We start from the raw sequence: 20,207 nt of genomic DNA on the forward strand, positions 1-20,207 counted from the left end.
TGCATTTTGCTCTGATCCAAGATGGCCGCGGCTGGCCTCGAGTGCTGCCACAGTTAAAATGGCCGCGGAAGGGCTGGTGCGCATGCGCGCGCACGTAGCTGCTACCGCGTTCCGGATGATAGGATGGCTGCCCACGTGATCCAGCAGCAGAGCGCAGGACTAATTTGCGCCGCTGGGCTGGATCCGATGGATGGCGGCGGCGGAAGAAGCAGGCAGCCAGGCTGGCAGCAAAACATAGTCACATTCAGCAGATGAGGGGGCGGCCACTCGAGGAGGGTAATTAAACATGCAAGAAATGGAAGAAATAATGTGTGGCCTCAGCCCTCAGTGAAGTAGACTAGTGTATGTATGTATAATATATATATATATATATATATATATATATGTGTGTATATATATATATATATATATGTGTGTATATATATGTATGTGTATATATATATATATATATATATATATATATATATATATATATATATATGTAGAGAAAGAAAGTGTAGAGGTGCGCTGATGGCAGTTTCACCAAAACTGTATATATGCACACATATAAAGCAGTAAAAAGTTTTTATTTCATACAATAAAAAGTATATAAAATATGTATTTTATACAGATGTTTGCATCATAAATTTGATGTGAGATACCACTTCCGAGAGACCCTACGCGTTTCGTCCCATAGGGACTTCCTCAGGGGTAACAAGGTATCTAAGATGGTGAAACAATGCCATATAAGAAAATTTGATAATACTGTAGACATATTAAAAACCAAAACATATAGGGAAATGTGCTACAATTATTCTGTAGGAGGAGTTGCCAAGATCGATGATGAAGGACGGAGATGGAGGAGGACAAAAAGGAGGCGACAAGATGGGTGATGGAAAGAAGGAAAGAAATGATAGGGAAGGGTAATTCGTAGGTACACCCTCTCCCATTCACCTGTGTTCTTTGCCTGGGAATGCTTATTAAAATTTAAATTAAAATTACCTACCAAAACATGTATTCTATAACGAATGGTAGGAGTACCAGAGTTGGATCAAACACCCTAGAAACGGGTGTAGGCTGGCAGGATATCTAAAATAATTTTTAAACATTACTATGGAGGTAGGTGGGAAATAAATAGATAAACATATGTATCCTTGGAGTCTAATGTTCAAAAAGACAGATGACTCAATATGTATAGCACTGAACAGGTTTAACACATGTACATACCAAAAATTCAGGATGGATATATAAACTATCCGACTGATGTCTTCACCAGATTTAAATTCTGCAACCCATAAACAATAGAAATTATTATATAGGGTTAAACCATAAGTAACTAACCTTATCAGGTGGAGTTTACACTAAAATGTTTAATTAGGACGTACTGGGTGCCCAACTTCATGAATATGGGGTATGCATATCATGAAAGTAATGTAAATACATTTGTAAAAAAAATTAAATATATACACATTCCAGCATAATACATAGTAAAAACAATTTAGATAAATGGTACTAAGTACATGATCACCAACATGTTTACATATTGTAGCAAGCTAGAACGGCTTTAAGTACTTCATTTTATACATAGTTGCAAGCCAGGTCGGTTTAATGAACCTTGTGGTATACAGGCTAAGATGGATTCACAATACAAATGCCCAAAGTTCTAGTTGCAGCAAAATATAGGCTCATGTGGTGTATACATCTAAACAACTCAATACAGGACCAATAGAGTGCAACCAATATAGAGATTAAAGTAGTGAAATTTACCAAGGGGAGTACTGTGTATCTCATCAGTCAGAGAGCGAATGAGTCCTGACTTAATCTGATGGGGTTTAAATCCCCCAGTGTATTGTGACCTCACTTCCTGTGTCTTATTTAGATGGTGATTGGTGGATTATTTAATTGAACAACAGCATTTCCATTTGAAAGGTTGTTTCTCCAGATGTTTGCAACAGATGCATCTCATACAGGGTGTGCATCTACTGATGTCAGCCAGGAAGTGTTTATTTGATTCAGGCTTATCTTTCTTTGGGTGAAATTGACTGGGGGCTACTAAGTTCTTCAAGTTGGGTGCTCTTCTGAAGACAACATTTGGCCGTGGCGGTAAATTCGACTCTAGGATGGGGTCCTTCAATAGGATAAGCCAATGTTTGTCTAATACTTTTTTTTATGAGATGGTTTTCTTTGTTGAATTGAGTGATGAATGGACAAGACTTTTGTTTTGTTTTCTTCTTCTCCTTAGTCCGAAGTAGCTCTTTTCGGTCGGCATTTGCTGCTCTGGATCTGTCTTTTTCGATCTTCACAGGATCATATCCCCGTTCGATGAATCTGTTCCTCAGAGTTTCGGATCGATGTCAAAAGACTTCGAGTTCCGAGTAGTTTCGTCTTAAGCGAAGAAATTGCGCGTACGGCACTCCATCCATCCATCTCTGGTGGTGGCAGCTGTTGTGAGGGATGAAACTATTTGCGTCTACTTCCTTAAAGAAAGTTTTGGTGCTAATCAATTCTCCAGATATTCCTTTTAATGTTAAATCCAGAAAGTCGATCTCATTTGCGTCTATTTTAGAAGTGAATTTCAGGTTGAAATCATTCTTCTGGAGATACTCATTGAACTCAGTGATGCTTGGTAGGTCACCCTCCCAGATAAAAATCAGTTCATCGATATATCTGTAGAAAAATTGAATATGATGCTCAAAGACGGATCCATAGATGTACGTTTCTTCCCTTACGCCCATTAAAAGATTGGCATAGGAGGGTGCAAATTTAGTCCCCATAGCGGTTCCGTTTTTCTGGAGGTAAAACTTATCGTTGAATTCAAAGAAATTGTGTGTCAGAATGTACTTGATACATGATAAAATGAAATCAATCTCTTTTTCAGATTTTTCAGGATCTCTGGATAGTACTGTTTTCACTGCTTGCATCCCTTTGAGGTGGGGAATGGATGAATACAAGGCTTGTACGTCCACAGTGATCCAATAGTAGTTATCTTGCCATTTGGTGAATTGGAGTTTCTGTAGAATGCTTGTAGAATCCTTGAGATGGGATCTGTTGAGTAACACGTAAGGTTGCAAGAGTAAATCCACAAAGTGTGAGAGGTTAGCACTCAGGGATGTGCAACAATGGGCCTTTCAAACACCACAAAGAGGGTGGTGCATATAAGCTTATTCACATCCACTTTGTGGAGAGTAAGATAAATGCTTTCCTACACACACATCGTTCCACCAATCACCATCTAAATAAGACACAGGAAGTGAGGTCACAATACACTGGGGGATTTAAACCCCATCAGATTAAGTCAGGACTCATTCGCTCTCTGACTGATGAGATACACAGTACTCCCCTTGGTAAGTTTCACTACTTTAATCTCTATATTGGTTGCACTCTATTGGTCCTGTGTTGAGGTGTTTAGATGTATACACCACATGAGCATATGTTTTGCTGCGACTAGAACTTTGGGCATTTGTATTGTGAATCCATCTTAGCCTGTATACCACAAGGTTCATTAAACCGACCTGGCTTGCAACTATGTATAAAATGAAGTACTTAAAGCCGTTCTAGCTTGCTACAATATGTAAACATGTTGGAGATCATGTACTTAGTAGCATTTATCTAAATTGTTTTTACTATGTATTATGCTGGAATGTGTATATATTTAATTTTTTTACAAATGTATTTACATTACTTTCATGATATGCATACCCCATATTCATGAAGTTGGGCACCCATTACGTCCTAATTGAACATTTTAGTGTAAACTCCACCTGATAAGGTTAGTTACTTATGGTTTAACCCTATATAATAATTCCTATTGTTTATGGGTTGCAGAATTTAAATCTGGTGAAGACATCAGTCGGATAGTTTATATATCCATCCTGAATTTTTGGTATGTACATGTGTTAAACCTGTTCAGTGCTATACATATTGAGTCATCTGTCTTTTTGAACATTAGACTCCAAGGATACATATGTTTATCTATTTATTTCCCACCTACCTCCATAGTAATGTTTAAAAATTATTTTAGATATCCTGCCAGCCTACACCCGTTTCTAGGGTGTTTGATCCAACTCTGGTACTCCTACCATTCGTTATAGAATACATGTTTTGGTAGGTAATTTTAATTTTAATAAGCATTCCCAGTCAAAGAACAGAGGTGAATGGGAGAGGGTGTACCTACGAATTACCCTTCCCTATCATTTCTTTCCTTTTTTCCATCACCCATCTTGTCGCCTCCTTTTTGTCCTCCTCCATCTCCGTCCTTGTTCATCGATCTTGGCAACTCCTCCTACAGAATAATTGTAGCACATTTCCCTATATGTTTTGGTTTTTAATATGTCTACAGTATTATCAAATTTTCTTATATGGCATTGTTTCACCATCTTAGATACCTTGTTACCCCTGAGGAAGTCCCTATGGGACGAAACGCGTAGGGTCTCTCGGAAGTGGTATCTCACATCAAATTTATGATGCAAACATCTGTATGAAATACATATTTTATATACTTTTTATTGTATGAAATAAAAACTTTTTACTGCTTTATATGTGTGCATATATACAGTTTTGGTGAAACTGCCATCAGCGCACCTCTACACTTTCTTTCTCTCTCTATGTTTTCCCTAAATCTCTATTAACAGCGAGGTATTTAGAGGTGCTGCTAACCCCACAGCGCAGACAGGGTCACAACCCCCCATCCTTAGATATATATATATATATGTGTATGTATATATATATATATATATATATATATATATATATATATAGGGAAGACGGTCCGGCACTCCCAGTAACAGTACCTCTCAGCGATCGGTGCCTTCACTGCAGGGACTTGCTGTGATATACAAACGAAGGTGCGGCACTCACGATCAGTCAAACAATAAACGATATGCTGCCACAGAGGTTCGATCAACGTTTCAAAACTTTATTGTTTTGTCATCAGGATAAAGATAACATGTAACACTGACCTTAATATAGCAGAGAATACACACCATGTGGAAAATGCTGTTTCCTGTGGGCGGGGCTGGGTACCCGCCCCTCAGTCCAGCCTGAATGACATCACTCACTAGGGACGCACTCAGATGACATCACCATCACCATAACAACATGAATACAAAACAAACACACAGGGAATGATCCAGCACTGTAAAGAACAAGAGATATATAATCAATAAGCAGCAAAAAATGAACAAAAAATGCACAGAACATGAGGACCAAACATGTTTAACGAAATATTCCAAGAGGTAGCATTTCATTTAACCCCCGAGGGGACATCGTGTCTAACTGGTGAATCCACCAGGACTCTTTGCGTAACAGTGCTCTCGCACGGTCGCCTCCTCTTTTGGAAGCTGGAACACAATCTATGGCTCTATATTTGAGACTGGACAGGGGATGTTTTTTAACAGCGAAATGCCTCGCAACCGGCTGATCGCTTTTCCCACTTGTCAGGGCACTGCGTATAGAGTGCCTGTGCATCGCCATGCGTTCTTTCAGTTTGCGTTCTGTTTTTCCCACATAATACATACTGCAGGGGCAGGTGATAAGATACACAATGTGTGTAGAATTGCAGGTAAAGTGGTGTTTGATGACATTCCCTGTGTGTTTGTTTTGTATTCATGTTGTTATGGTGATGGTGATGTCATCTGAGTGCGTCCCTAGTGAGTGATGTCATTCAGGCTGGACTGAGGGGCGGGTACCCAGCCCCGCCCACAGGAAACAGCATTTTCCACATGGTGTGTATTCTCTGCTATATTAAGGTCAGTGTTACATGTTATCTTTATCCTGATGACAAAACAATAAAGTTTTGAAACGTTGATCGAACCTCTGTGGCAGCATATCGTTTATTGTTTGACTGATCGTGAGTGCCGCACCTTCGTTTGTATATATATATATATATATATATATATATATATATATATATATATATATATATATATATATATATATATATAGTGCAGAGGCTCGGCACTCCCAAAAACAAATTGCGGCTTGCAGCTGGTGCCTTCACAAGGGGGTATAATACAGGCAATAGGTGCGGTACTCAGACGACTTCCATCCAGATAAATAACCACACAATGGCGGTAATCCGTTATCAATGTTTGAAATGTATTGCATTTTTCTTCAGGATATACAAAGAACAAAAACTTACATACCTTTATAGATAAGTACATACAGGGGGTTCAGCGTGCTGGGAACGGAACTGTGTATCCGCCCATTCGCCAAGGAGGTGATGACACCTCCTCGGCGAATAAGTATGTACTTATCTATAAAGGTATGTAAATTTTTGTTCTTTGTATATCCTGAAGAAAAATGCAATACATTTTAAACGTTGATAACGGATTACCGCCATTGTGTGGTTATTTGCCTTATTGCCTGTTGATATAGGTCTAGGGTATATATATATATATATATAGTGCAGAGGCTCGGCACTCCCAAAAACAAATTGCGGCTTGCAGCTGGTGCCTTCACAAGGGGGTATAATACAGGCAATAGGTGCGGTACTCAGACGACTTCCATCCAGATAAATAACCACACAATGGCGGTAATCCGTTATCAATGTTTGAAATGTATTGCATTTTTCTTCAGGATATACAAAGAACAAAAACTTACATACCTTTATAGATAAGTACATACAGGGGGTTCAGCGTGCTGGGAACGGAACTGTGTATCCGCCCATTCGCCAAGGAGGTGATGACACCTCCTCGGCGAATAAGTATGTACTTATCTATAAAGGTATGTAAATTTTTGTTCTTTGTATATCCTGAAGAAAAATGCAATACATTTTAAACGTTGATAACGGATTACCGCCATTGTGTGGTTATTTGCCTTATTGCCTGTTGATATAGGTCTAGGGTATATGTGATTCATTTTTTTTATGTGGAAACTGTTCATTCAACAGATGTATTTGCTCTATATTAGAAGGTATGCTTTTTAGTATGGAGCCTTTGAGGGTTCTTTAAATGTGATCTTCCCTGCATGAGGAGCTTTGTATTGCAACGAGTACACACATTGTGATAAAGTGGAGAGTGCTAAAACATTGACAAGAGAAATTGTACGTTGGAATTATGTTCAGCCTTGTGTGTAATATGACTAAGGTGATTGCTGGCGGAAGAGCACTATGAGAGATAAATATTGCTGACACATAAATGGTGCTTTTTTATGTTAATTGATTCAGCCCGTTACACGGGAGTGAAGTGCTGTTGAAAAGTATCTCCATAGCAACGGCGAGGTCACGGCGGGTCAGGTGAACGCACAGGCGCGTGCTAGTGACTTCACCCGCCTGGTCCGTGGTGCGCACGTAAGAGTCAGGGATTTGCACTGTGAAGGGTATGTATAAATATGTTGTATGTATATATGTATGTAGGTTTTTACGTCCTGATGAAGAAGCATATCCATTAAATCTTTGAAACGTTGACAGATTAATTCTGGACCTCATAACTTATTGGTATTTTGATTGTAGGTGATTCTCTCCGGGTCCTGCTCTAGCGTCTGTATTTACCCTAACCCCGCTGTCGCCTAGCAACACGATTCTCCAATGGAGTTGCGTGTGAGTTCAGCTGCCACGGCAGCACCACATGACCAACCAGGAAGTACTGTTCAGAGACATGCGAAGAGAGGGACAAACAGAACGAGACTCGGTTCCGGTCCACTGGTATAAATGTAAGTGCTTTTGTGATATGCATTGTTCTCACCTTGACAATGGATTAACCGCCGAGACGTTGGTTAACTCCTTGTGTTTCATGCTGTGCTGTGGAAGTCCGAGTGTGTGCCACTAATTGTTCTGTCTCTATATATGTGTGTGTGTGTGTGTGTATATATATATATATATATACGCCACCCTGCTTCCCCCCATACTACCTGAATCCTCCACCACCCCACATTCTATGCCACCCTGCGTCCCCCCTCCCTGTATCTTTTGCCATCATGCAACCTACGCCACTCTGCGTATCCCCTCCCTGCATCCTCCACCACTTTGCGACTCCCCTCCCTGCATCCTCTGCCACTCTGCGTTCCCCCTCCTACTCTGCATCCTGTGCCACCATGCCCCCCTCACACTCTGCGTCCTGTGCCACTCTGCATAGGTCCTCCCTCCCTTCGTCCTCAGCCATCTCCCCTCCCAGCATTCTACGCCACCCTCCGTCCCCCCTCCCTCCCTGCATCCTCTTCAACCCTGCCACTCTACTCTCATCCCTCGTCACCCCCTTCTCACCCTTCATCACCAACCCCGTCTCACCCTGTGTCTTCTCATTCCATTGCATAATGTGAACTTTAGCTCATACTGTTTGGCGTAATGTGATTTTTGTCTCATAGGGTGCTGCATAATGTTATTTTTTTAACTCATTCTGTGTGGCATTTTGTGAATTTTGGATCATTCCATGTGTCATAATGTGAATATTGGCTCAAACTGTGTGGCATAAGGTGTACAGGTTTTTCGATACAAAAAAGGGTGCATAATGTGTTAAAGGGAGGTGGCCCATACTTAGTGTCCCACGGCAGGGGGGGGACAGTTGGGAGACCCCCTGTCACCCCCCCTGTCTCTTTCTCCCCAGCCCCACAGGCTGCAGAATAGACGCTGTGCGCATGCGCCTATTCTGCAGCCTGAGGGGCTGGGGACATAGCCAGCAGCTCAGAGAGCCACTAGCCATGCCCCCACAGCAGCGAAAATGGGGCGTGGCCTTGTTGAAATAGGCCACACCCCCTTGTCGCTAGGTCACACCCCCAACAATTGGGGCGCCTACGGCGCGCAGCAGCTTCCTTTACCCCGTGTATCGCCTGCTTCAACATATTTCCCCCGCTGGTTTTCATTCCCAATCCGCCCCTGTATCTGGCATTGGATTTGTCCTCATTGCCCATTAGGGTGGACTATACCATAGACCCTGCTTTAAAGGGGAGGAAAATTCCAGAAAGTAAAATATACTCTGACAGTTGGCAGAGCCCCTGATCATCAGGAAACCCCAGAGCAGAGACTATAAATAGAGCTGCTGAGTAGAAAGAGTGGTTGGTGTGCTGTGGAGAGGGCTGAGGAAAGCTGAAGTGAGGCAGAAAGGCACTGTGTAGCAGAACCTGTGGAGAGTGATGAAGCAGCTTCCCCTGAAGGCAGGCAGTGAGGTGGAGAGTAGGCAGAGGCCTATAATATGAAAAGAGAGGAGTGGTGAGTGCACTCAACCCCTAGGGCTCCATAAACAGTATGACCAAAGGGACTGTAACAGGCAACCAGATTGACAACCTCACACATAAAATGCCCTAGCCTTCCAGCGGAGATACAGATAGTAGTAGCACAGTAGTGACAGCGAGCCCCAGTTATCAGTAAATACGCACAGCGGAGTGGAAAACAGTACATATTGAGCGCAGACAGCTAACTAGAGACTTTACAGCCAAGAGACACATTAAATGAACTGCAGCTACTGAGAATCTACGACTATCTTAAAGTGCTCATATATCTCCAGAGATACACTACAAAAATTATATTCAAACATCATTGAGGAGCCTTTATTTACTACAGTCTGCGAGAGAGATAGGAAGCAAAGGAAAGAGACTTTATAATCGTTAGCTAGTTCTTTACCAGTTTACAGACAAAGGGGCAGATGTATTAAGCTTTGCGAAGAGATAAACTTGAGATAATGTGGAGATAAATTGGAAAGAGATAACGCACCAGCCAATCAACTTCCAACTGTCATATTTCAAACACAGCTGATTGGCTGGTGCGTTATCTCCTTCCAATTTATCTCCACTTTATCTCAAGTTTATCTCTTCGCCAGGCTTAATACATCTGCCCCAAAGCTTCTAATGTTAACCTATTGTATACTACTCACTGGGAGGACACTCCCAAAGTTTTATATAGTGACTTTATTAGTACTGCAACTTCTTCATTAATTTCTTACTTCGGAATCTACTGTATGAAGTGAAATTAAAGTGCAGCCAGGGACACAGTAAGGGCTGTTTCACACAGTACGGTTCCTGCCGCACGGTGAAATCCCGTACGGTCAGGGAGCCGCGCCGCACTCAGAATTTTATAATGGCAGGGATGGCCACAGCCCGGCAGCCGTCCCTTCCAGTGGGGGGATCCGGCTGCAGCCGTGCGGCCGGGCCGTGGCCGTCCCGTGTGAATGGACACAATAGTGTCCATTCACAACTGCTGAGTGCGGCACGGCTCCCTGGCCGTACGGGATTTCACCGTGCGGCAGGAACCGTACTGTGTGAAACAGCCCTAAAGGCATCATTCTAAAAGAAAGCAGAAAGCAATTGCTCCTAAGTCTTTTAGGTAGCTGCAGCTAAAATCTAATAATCTGAAATTTAACGTTTAAAGTACGATTTAGCAAAGTTGTATTTATAGATAGAAGGTAATTGTTATTGCTGTTATGATTGTAAAATTGCAGATTGTTGATCTAATGCCATTGAGACGCTTGTATCTATTTGCTGATATAATTTTATGCTATTAACTTTTAATTACTATAGCGGAGAAAATTTCCATTGTTAAAATTCTCCTTTATTGTTGTGAAAATTTAAATGATGTTGATGTTATATGCAATACCTTATGTTCTGTGAATGGTGTAAGACAATGGACCAACTCACCGAAAGAAATTAAATTGCTTCATAATAAAATACTTACCTAAAATTGAACCTGATACTTACCCGTGTGTTACATATGCATATTGCAAATAAAGGGACGTACGCATAGCAGTTGCAGAGGAATCAAAGTTTGATGTACAGGAAGCAAGTCTTTAGGGGCAGAAATATGGCATTTTCTATGTGTGTTTGTGAAAATGCAAATGTTCCCAGGTTTTTTTTGTGGGTAGCTCTCGAACATCCGCGACCACCACTTTCAGCCTGGTGATATTTTTTTAATAACAGGCAACTGCTTTTTCTATACTTAACAAACCATGCTGAATTAGGCTCATTGTAATATGCAGAAAAGATGTAATATTACTTATGTTCTATATAGAGATACATTCCATAACTTGTTTGATTATTATTTTACGTTATACAGAACCTGAGACATAAAGGTTCTACTTAAATACAATACTCATTTACTGTAATTACTGTATTTTTGGATAATATTGAGGTGAGTATTATCAATTGTTTACCTTGTAAACATAAACATTGCAAAAAAAGACAAAAGTATTTTTGTTTATCTGGAAAGACTGCCCTACTCTGTCTAGTATTGAGTGAGGCCAAAATTATAAAGACATAAACCATCTAAACATTTCCCCTACTGTATGTTATGTAATTTGCGAAGAGTTCATGAAATTTATTTTTCCTAAGGCACCTACTGAATTATACTGATTGACCTTTAATCTTTACTTAACTTTATAAGGCCTAGAAATAACTCACACGTACACCTTATACTAAAATAAAGACACAGACACCAACTGCATAAGTTTAAATATTCATATATATTTATTTAAAATGGTATGACCCTTATTTGTAAAAGGGATGGTAAAGAAAGAACGCTTGAGACCAGCTCCAGTCCAGGGTGCCAAACATGGTGGCGACTGAAATGCCCCAATCCATAACACCCCCAATCGTTAGGTACAGATTTCCAACGTACCCCCACGGAGGCAGGACTCACCAGCCATCTTGGCAAAGGGCGTGGGTGCAATACCGCACAGCGACCGCCTGACACCTCACTTGACCACTGGTCGAGAGCGCCTTCTCACCACAGCCCAGGTTCCAAAACACCCCTCAGGGTAACAAGTGCAACCAAGGCCCAGCCACTGTTAACATATAAAAACCTATTGTATGCTACACTAACCTACCCTAACCTGTACAAAAGGTCCTGCAGAAAAAACTGCCACGCCCGGGTCCGACAACTGGACCCCATCCGGCACGTGAAAACTGGGGGTTTCCCTGACATGAGAAGGATGCCGAAATGCTCTGCCGCCCAAGGACCCAACAAGCTTAGAAACCGCATGCTTCACCTTCCAAATGGCCCTCTCAATGGCTGTCACATCACGACAGCCTCGCCAGTGAAATCGGGGTACTATGTCAGACCATATCACATGCAACCCTGGCCAGCGTGAAACCAAATGGGACAAATCAGCCTCAATCTGTAGAATGAGGCCGATGCCAGTCCTCCTGACCAAATCGTTACCACCAAGGTGGATAACCTACATGACCTGGTGGCCCCAATTATGGGCTTTGGCAGTCAGCTACACCAGGGCCGGTGACAGGGGGGGTCAAGGGGGACAAATGTGACTGTGTGCAACTGCCGTCTACTGTGTTCGTGAGCATGGCCTGGGGATGCAGGCACACAGCCGTACCCGCCGCTGGTGCTGTGGCCTCAGTCTCTGGCTCCTGTGCTTTTATTGCACATGCGCGGGTCGTCTGTTCCAAACTCTGCAAACGACCTGCCGTGCCTGCTTGTAGTTCTCAGTGTTCTTTTGTGAAAGTGGCAGGCCAGCAGCAGCTGGGAGACAGCAGGAAGCAGCAGCCAGGAGCAGGCCAGCAGGACTGAGAATGAGAGAAGTCTGCACCTGAAAGCAGGGGCTGGGGCAACGAAAGGTTAAATGAGGCTCATGCAGAAGAGGGATGTATGCAATTAAAGGAATGCCTTACAACCAAACCCTGCCCAGAGTCATAGCAGACAGGGGGGCTGCAATAAAAAACCTATCGGTTAACATCATAAAATACATTATAATAATTAGTAAAACACAACTGAAAGTTAGTACCGTGAAAACAGGCCAAGTGAAGGTGAAAACCTTAAAGAACCTCCGGTGAACTGTGCGGGATAGTCAATTGTAATTAGCCCAAAACTGAGGAAAAAGTAAAAAACTTCCCTTCACACCATCAATTCCGGAATGCTATCTGTTCCAGAACTGATTGTAAACAAAGCTTTTGGGCTGGCGCAACAGGCGCTAAATTACAATTTATCTAATCTAACATACAATTTATAAGTGGAAGATCTCCACCTTCCCACCTCAATGGCAGACGCAGTGGCGTAACTATAAAATTTGCTCCCCCCTGCCAATTTTGTTTATGGCGCCCCCCCCCCCCCAAAAAAAAAAAAGAAAATGTCCAGGTACAGTGGCGTAACTATAAAATTTGCTGCCCCCTGCCAATTTTGTTTATGGCGCCCCCCCCCCCCCAAAAAAAAAGAAAATGTCCAGGTACCATACACTCCAAACCTGCTCCCCACACACTCCCTCCACCCCACACACATTATAAGCAGCTACCTTTGCAAGGTGGGGGGGTCAGGGAAGCGACACAAAAAATGGCAGGCAGGAGGGGACATAGTAGCCCTGTAACAATGGTGGGGTCACTATCACTGATGCCGAGCCATGCATGGTGGATTGGGGCCACAGATGCCGGGCTGTGAGGGCACAAATAACGGGCGTAGTGCTGGAGCAGCCATACATCGGCGGGAGTGTCGGAGCACAAGGGGGGATGGGGGCCACAAATGTCGGCTGCATGGGTTGGAGTGCGGGAGGGGGAGACACTTGTTGATGGGGCAGACAGACTTTATATAGCTTCTCACCTGTCTCCTTCATCCCTCCACACACTGTCTGACTGTCACGCTGATGTCGGGATCCCGCCTCCTTCTGCTCCGTAACCTGCTTGCCCAGCCATTCACTGTGCTGCAGGGCAGGCTGCTGTGTGATACATGATTGGACAGCTGAGCCGTCGCTCAGCTGTCCTGTTTTTCTATACAGTCGGCAGGGGCAGATTGGGCAGGAAAACCAGCCCGGGAAATTTTTTGAAGCAGCCCTAATGGAGGGCGGGGGAATGGGTGGTATGGCGATGGGGGGACGATTCGTAAGGGCGCGGGACAGTTTTTCAGCAGATGCTAACACTTTTACAGCTGAAACTGGTTTGTTTGATGACAGGGCTCTTTTATACGGATGCAGTTCTGATGTGATGAAATTGTCCCAATCCGCAATGCGATAATTTATTACATTGCCCAGATGTATAAATTATTGCATGCAGGGCTAGTGCACGCAAAAGGAGCATTGCAAAAATGTACACCGTAATGCCCTGTACACATTATGCTTCACACCGTAATGCCCATTACACAACCTGCCACACACCATGATGCCCTTTACACATTACACCACACACCATGGTGCCCATGCCGCATTAGACCACACACCGTAATGCCCATTACACAACATGGCACATACCGTAATGCCCAAGTACTCCTGCTTATACATGAAATGCCTCCAGTAGTGTCCCACACACAATGCGCAAAGTAGTGCACCTTATAAAATGCCCTTCACACAATGCCCCCAGTAGTTCATTTCACAAATGCCCAAAGTAGTACCATTTACAAATAATGCCCCCAAAAGTGCCACTTACATTATAATCTTCACTGCTGCTGTGGGGAGTTGATGCTGCTGATGAGGCCGACAGCTGGGGAGATTGCAGAGCATGCTCCTACTCCCCTCTAAACAGACATTTCAAATTTGGTACCGGCCGCTAGCTCTGATTGGCTGGCGGCCAGGACGATATTTGAAATGTCAGCCAAGAGGGCCAGGGAGCAGGAGCGCTCTCTGTGCTGCGCTCTCCTCCTCTCCCCATCTGCCATTTTCATCACCAGTGGTGGACAAACAGTGCCCAAAGGGAAAGGCACCACTGGCACACCAGTAGTTACGGCCCTGTGTGTTACACACAAACCAGGCTGCTTCTGCCCCCACCCATAGACATTATTATGTTTTTACACTGGAGCACTGTCCTCCCTCTAAATCAGCCACTGTCTGCCTCCAACATGATCTTTCTTTCACTTACCATTTGCTTGTTCTTCTTTCTACTCCTGCTTCTGTCTTTCCTCTCTTTTCTTCTCCTTCTGTCTTCTTTCTTCTAAGGATCCTCTCTGCATGCTCCTCACTGAATGACGGGCAAACTTGATGACGTCACGCCCTATATTCAATGAGAAAGGAGCAGGTAGGAGTGGACTGCGGAGGATGCTGGGTCCTCCCAGGCGCCGCTACATTAGATATTATACTGTGTATGTATTCTTTTTAAATGCCAGGATCGGGCGGGGTAGGCGCCACCGCATGAGGATGTGGCACCTCCGCTACTAGCAGCTGCTGCACAAGGATTGGGGAATTCGGGCACTTGCACACATGCAGGGGCGGATCCATAAAAAATTACCGGGGGGCACCATGATAGGGGAAAGGGTGGATAGCGGTGCCAGGGTGCACACTCTTTCAGAAAAAGGGCATGGCCTCACAGAATCATGGATGGTGGAAGTATATAGAATGACAGTGAGAGCCAGTGGAGATGGGGAAAGAGAGGGTGACTGATAAGCTGTGGAGGACAAAGAGGATAACAGGGAGTGAGAGATGTGACAGCAATCAAGCAGTGGGTAATACGGAGAGGCAGAGGATGACCAAGAGTGGGTTGAAGGGAGAGGTAGAGGGTGATGAAGAGAGGATGATAAGTAGAGGATGATGTGGAGAGGGTGGAAAATGGTTTAAAGAGAGATGTATTAAGTGGCATTGTGTGAGATGCAGAAGATATCTGGTCTCTATGTGAGGGAGTAGAGGGGTATAATTGGGCTTATTGGGTTTGGTAAGAAATAAAGGGAAAGTATACAGTAAATGGGAGAGACAGGCAGAAAAAAACATGGGGGTTTAACAAAAAATCTGAGAGAGGGAAGAGATTGAAAAAGAAATGAGGAAGGAGAATGGGAAGGAAGAGAAAGGGAAGGGAGAGAGAAGAATGAGAGCGGAGATAGAAAAGGAGAGAAGAAAGAAAAGGAGAGCAGAAAGCGTAAAGGGAAGTGTAGATGGAGACTGGAGAGATATAAAGAGCGAAAAGAGAGAGTCGGGACATAGGCAGGTATTCAATGCGGCCGGCGAGGGGGTTAAACAGTGAGGATTGCAGAAAACCAGCGATCCTCGCTGTTTAACCGCGCTGGCTGCTCGCTCTATTCAACATTCTGGGGAAATCCTTGCCGTCACAGGATGAGGGGGCTGCGTTGAATACTGACAGGGTGAGTGGTGACAGCGAGCAGGAAGCTCTGCTCGCTGTCACCGCTCACCCACAGCATTGAATACCATAGACAAAAAGAGAGATGGAGAGCAGAGAGAGAGAAATGGAGATCAGAGAGAGATGGAAAAAGAGATGGAGGGAGAGATGTAGAGCAGGGAAAGATGGAAAACGGAGAGATGGAGAGCAGAGAGAGAGATCGAAAGCGAGAGAGATGGAGAGCGGAGAGAGAGAGCGGAGAGAGAGATGGATAGCGGAGAGAGAGATGGAGAGCGGAGAGAGAGATGGAGAGCAGAGAGAGATGGAGAGCAGGGAGAGATGGAGAGCAGGGAGAGATGGATAGCCGAGAGAGATGGATAGCCGAGAGAGATGGAGAGCCGAGAGAGATGGAGAGCAGAGAGAGAAAGATAAGAGAGAAAGATGGAGTGCAGGGAGAAATGGAGAGAGATGCTGAGCAGAGAGCTGGACAGCAGTGACAGTTGGAGAGAGTCAGATGGGGAGAGAGAGATGGAGAACAGGGAGAGATAGAGAGAGTGATGAAGAGCAGAGAAAGAGATAAAAAGCAAAGAGAGATGGAGAGCAGAGAAGAACTGGAAATGGAGAAAGAGATGGAGTTGGAGAGAGACGGAGAGAGAAACAGATAGAGGAAGAGAGAGATGGAGAGAGAAACAGATAGAGGAAGAGAGAGATGGAGAGAGAAACAAATACAGGGGGAGAGAGGCAGGTATCACTGTGCATACATCTCTCTACCCTATGCCATCCCCAGAGTACATGTGTAACTGTTACTTTGAACCTCCCCACCCCCGCTATCCTCCTGCCCTGTCGCAATAGTACAGTTACCTAAGGCAGCCAGGGATCTGTCCTCTTGTTACCTGCGGACCCGGCCGTCATCCGTCCATGTGAGTAGCTAGCCTGGCTCTGTGAAGCTGCTCCTGGAAGCATCGCCGGGGCAGTCACTAATTTGTGACATCAAGGCCCGGCAATAGGAAGTAAAAGCCAGGGAGGGGGGAGACTGTGAGGGAACAGTCTGGCACAGCTAGACAGTTCTGCGGGATGCTTCAGTGTGCGCCGGCCGTCAGAAATGAAGGGAGACACGTGCCCGGGTGCGCGCGCCTCACTCCCTCCCTCCCCTAAATCCGCCCTGCACAAATGAACGCACAGTAACCGGCGGAGGGGAGCACTTCTCTGACTTTTGCGCTCCCCCCGCTGTGCTTACCGCTGGCTGCAGGAGGATCAGTGCGGCATCTGCGGCCGCTCTCACTGTCATAGCCTGCAGCTCCGCTTCCTTCAGCAGCTGAGTAGCTCGAGGAGGTGGAGCTGCCCGCCTCTGACTGTGAGAGCGGCCGCAGCAGCTGCGCTGACAGCCACACACAGTATATATAATGCAGGGGACGGCTTGTACCAGCCCGGTTTGGTTGGAAATCGGCCACTGGGAGTGGTGCGGGACCCGGCCCACCGGGAGTTTTCCCGGCTTCCCGGTGGCCCAATCCACCCCTGACAGTCGGCGTCTGTAAATCCCGGCAGCAGGGAACTGGGGGTGCCGGTGGAGCAGGCGCAGCACTGTGACCTGTCCCTGCACAGCAGCCAGCAACTTGGCGGCGCTCCCCGCAGATCCCGGCGGTGCTGTCTCCCCATAGCCACCGAGGGGTATGCGGCAGTACTGCCCCTAGCTCCCCCTTGTCACAGCACTGGCGGCACACCTTGTCAGTGTCCCAGGCGGGTGCCAGCGCCCACGCAGCCCCCGCTGCCGCTCGCTCCCCCAAGCAGTGGCGGGGGCTGCCTTACACTAGATACGCCACTGGGCGGACGGAGGAAGCCCTGCCACTGCTGTGTACATAGCTGCCATGGTATGGAACAAATGCGTTCCAAAATCTTCTCAACTTAACCCCAGGGCCACCAAACAACGCTTAAAAACACAGCCTTAAACTGGAATTGGGTAAGAGGCAACTCCTTCTTATGTGCCAAAAACTGACTGGTAGCCCCGGGTCTGCTGGAGACATAGGGCCTTATTCTAGTTCACTCTTTCTGACAAAATCCTTCTTAGATGAACAAAACCATGTGCACTGCAGGTGGGACAGATGTAACTTGTGCAGAGAGAATTAGATTTGGATGGGGTTTTACTTCAAAGTGAGATCTATATTGCAGTGTAAAATAAAGCAGTCAGTATTTACCCTGCACAGAAAAAAAATAACTCACCCAAATCTAAATCTTTCTGCACATGTTACATCTGCCCCCCTGCAGTGCACATGGTTTTGTCCATCTAAGAAGGAATTTGTCAGAAAGAGTGAACTAGAATAAGGCCCATAGTCCTTGGCATGTAGGAATGGGGAGCTCGCACTGCCAGCATGAGGTCTCAGAGAGACCCAGCTGCCCTTGCCCAGTTGGTCAGCTTTAGACCGACGTATCCTACACATCGCGAGCCCCTCTTGGAAGACCATGTCCTCCAGAGAAAGCCCTGACGTGGAGGATCAGTTGTTAGCTGCCACTAACTCGCTAATGCGGAACGTGCTGAAGAAAGTAAAAGCCAAAGCGACCCGAAATAGGGCAACTTCAAAAGCATTCGCCGCAATGGCGGGCAAACAAGCAGCCAAATCACCAAGCATGCACTCATTTATTTATTAACAGTTTCTTATATAGCGCAGCATATTCCGTTGCGCTTTACAATAGCAGACAGTGATACAACAAAACAGGGTATTTACAGACAGTCAAAATGTAGGAGGGCCCTGCTCGCAAGCTTACAATCTACTCATCTATGGGCCTGCGTGAATCTGGCACAATTGGCTGTACCCTGGCCCTACCTCTTAGAGCAGGCATGTCCAAAGTCCGGATCGGGGGCCAATTGTGGCCCGTTCCATCATTTCAAGTGGCCCAGCATCAGATGCAGGATGCACAGGACACTAAAGGTGGTGTCCTGGCGAGTGTGCCTTTACCTTGCTGTCTGCAGCAGTGAGGAGGTGCCGGCCGCCACAATGAGATGTGTTTGGCGGCGTTCGGGTGAGTGTACGTCCAACCCCTGGACATTCAGAGAAGGGAGGGGGCAAGCTACAGGACAGAGTGAATGGGTGCAGAGTGGGGAACATACAGTGAATGGGGGGCATACAGTGAAGGAGGGGCAGGCTGGGGCACATAGTAGTAGTAGTACGTTTATTTATAAGGCGCCGCAAAGTGTCCGCAGCGCCATACATAGCAAACAAAAAACAAATTACAAGGTAACGTACAGGGTGTGTTGAAAAATACAGTATGAATAGGGGTATAGCTGGTAGAACTAAAATCAGCATCAGTTCAGAAGTAGGTGTCAAAATTGTCGAGGAGACTGAAGATGAAGTAGAGGAAGGGAAGAACAGGACAGGAGCACAGGTGAGGTAAAGAGGTTGGGTGAGTACGTGAGGAAGGAGGACCCTACTCATAGGAGTTAACATACTAAAAATAGGTGGGTGGACGAACGAACGAGTGGCGGGAGAGGAAGATGAGCCTAGCAGCAGCGCTAAGAATGGATTGGAGAGGTGCTAGGCGGGTGAGAGGTAGCCCAGAGAGAAGGATGTTGCAGTAGTCAAGGCGGGAGATGACAAGAGAATGAATGATAAATTTGGTCGCGTCAGTGGAGAGGAATGGTCTGATGTGTGAGATGTTGCGTAGGTGAAAGCGGCAAGACTGTGAGAGAGCACGAATGTGGGGGGTGAAAGAGAGGGAGGAGTCAATGATGACACCGAGGCAGTGCGTTTGGTCGGTGGAGGTGATCTCGGTTTCACCAATGCTGATGGAGATAGTGGGAGAAGAGGGGATGTTCGGGGGATGGAAGATTAGAAGTTCAGTTTTAGCCATGTTTAGTTTCAGGAAGCGTTGGGTCATCCAGGCTGAGATGGCCGTAAGGCATTCGGAGACCTTGGACAGGAGTGATGGGGATAGGTCGGAGGAGGAGAGATAGATTAGGGTATCATCTTTGGATGGGAAGGGAAGATCCCAGAGGATAGGGAAAGATTAAAGAGGTGAGCGGGCAGGTGGAGGGAGAAGCGGATTGAAGGATAGAGTGGACTTCAGCAGCAGTGGTGGGGTAAAATGAGGACAGGGGTTGGAAGGAGGGGAGTGGAGATGTAGGAGGGGAGGAGGAAGAGGGTGAGGTCATGGCAGCAGTGATGGCAGTCCTGAGAGAGGAGATTTTGGTTGAAAAGTAGGTAGCAAAATCAGCGGCTACGATGGAGGACGGAAGAGCTGGAGGAGGGGGGGAGAGCAAGGAGTTGAAGGTGGCGAAGAGCCTGCGGGGATTGGATGATTGGGAAAGGATAAGGGACTTAAAGTAGGATTCCTTGGCC

The sequence above is a fragment of the Crinia signifera genome, chromosome 8, assembly GCF_055691185.1.
Source record: "Crinia signifera chromosome 8, ASM5569118v1, whole genome shotgun sequence".
NCBI classification, from domain to species: domain Eukaryota; kingdom Metazoa; phylum Chordata; class Amphibia; order Anura; family Myobatrachidae; genus Crinia; species Crinia signifera.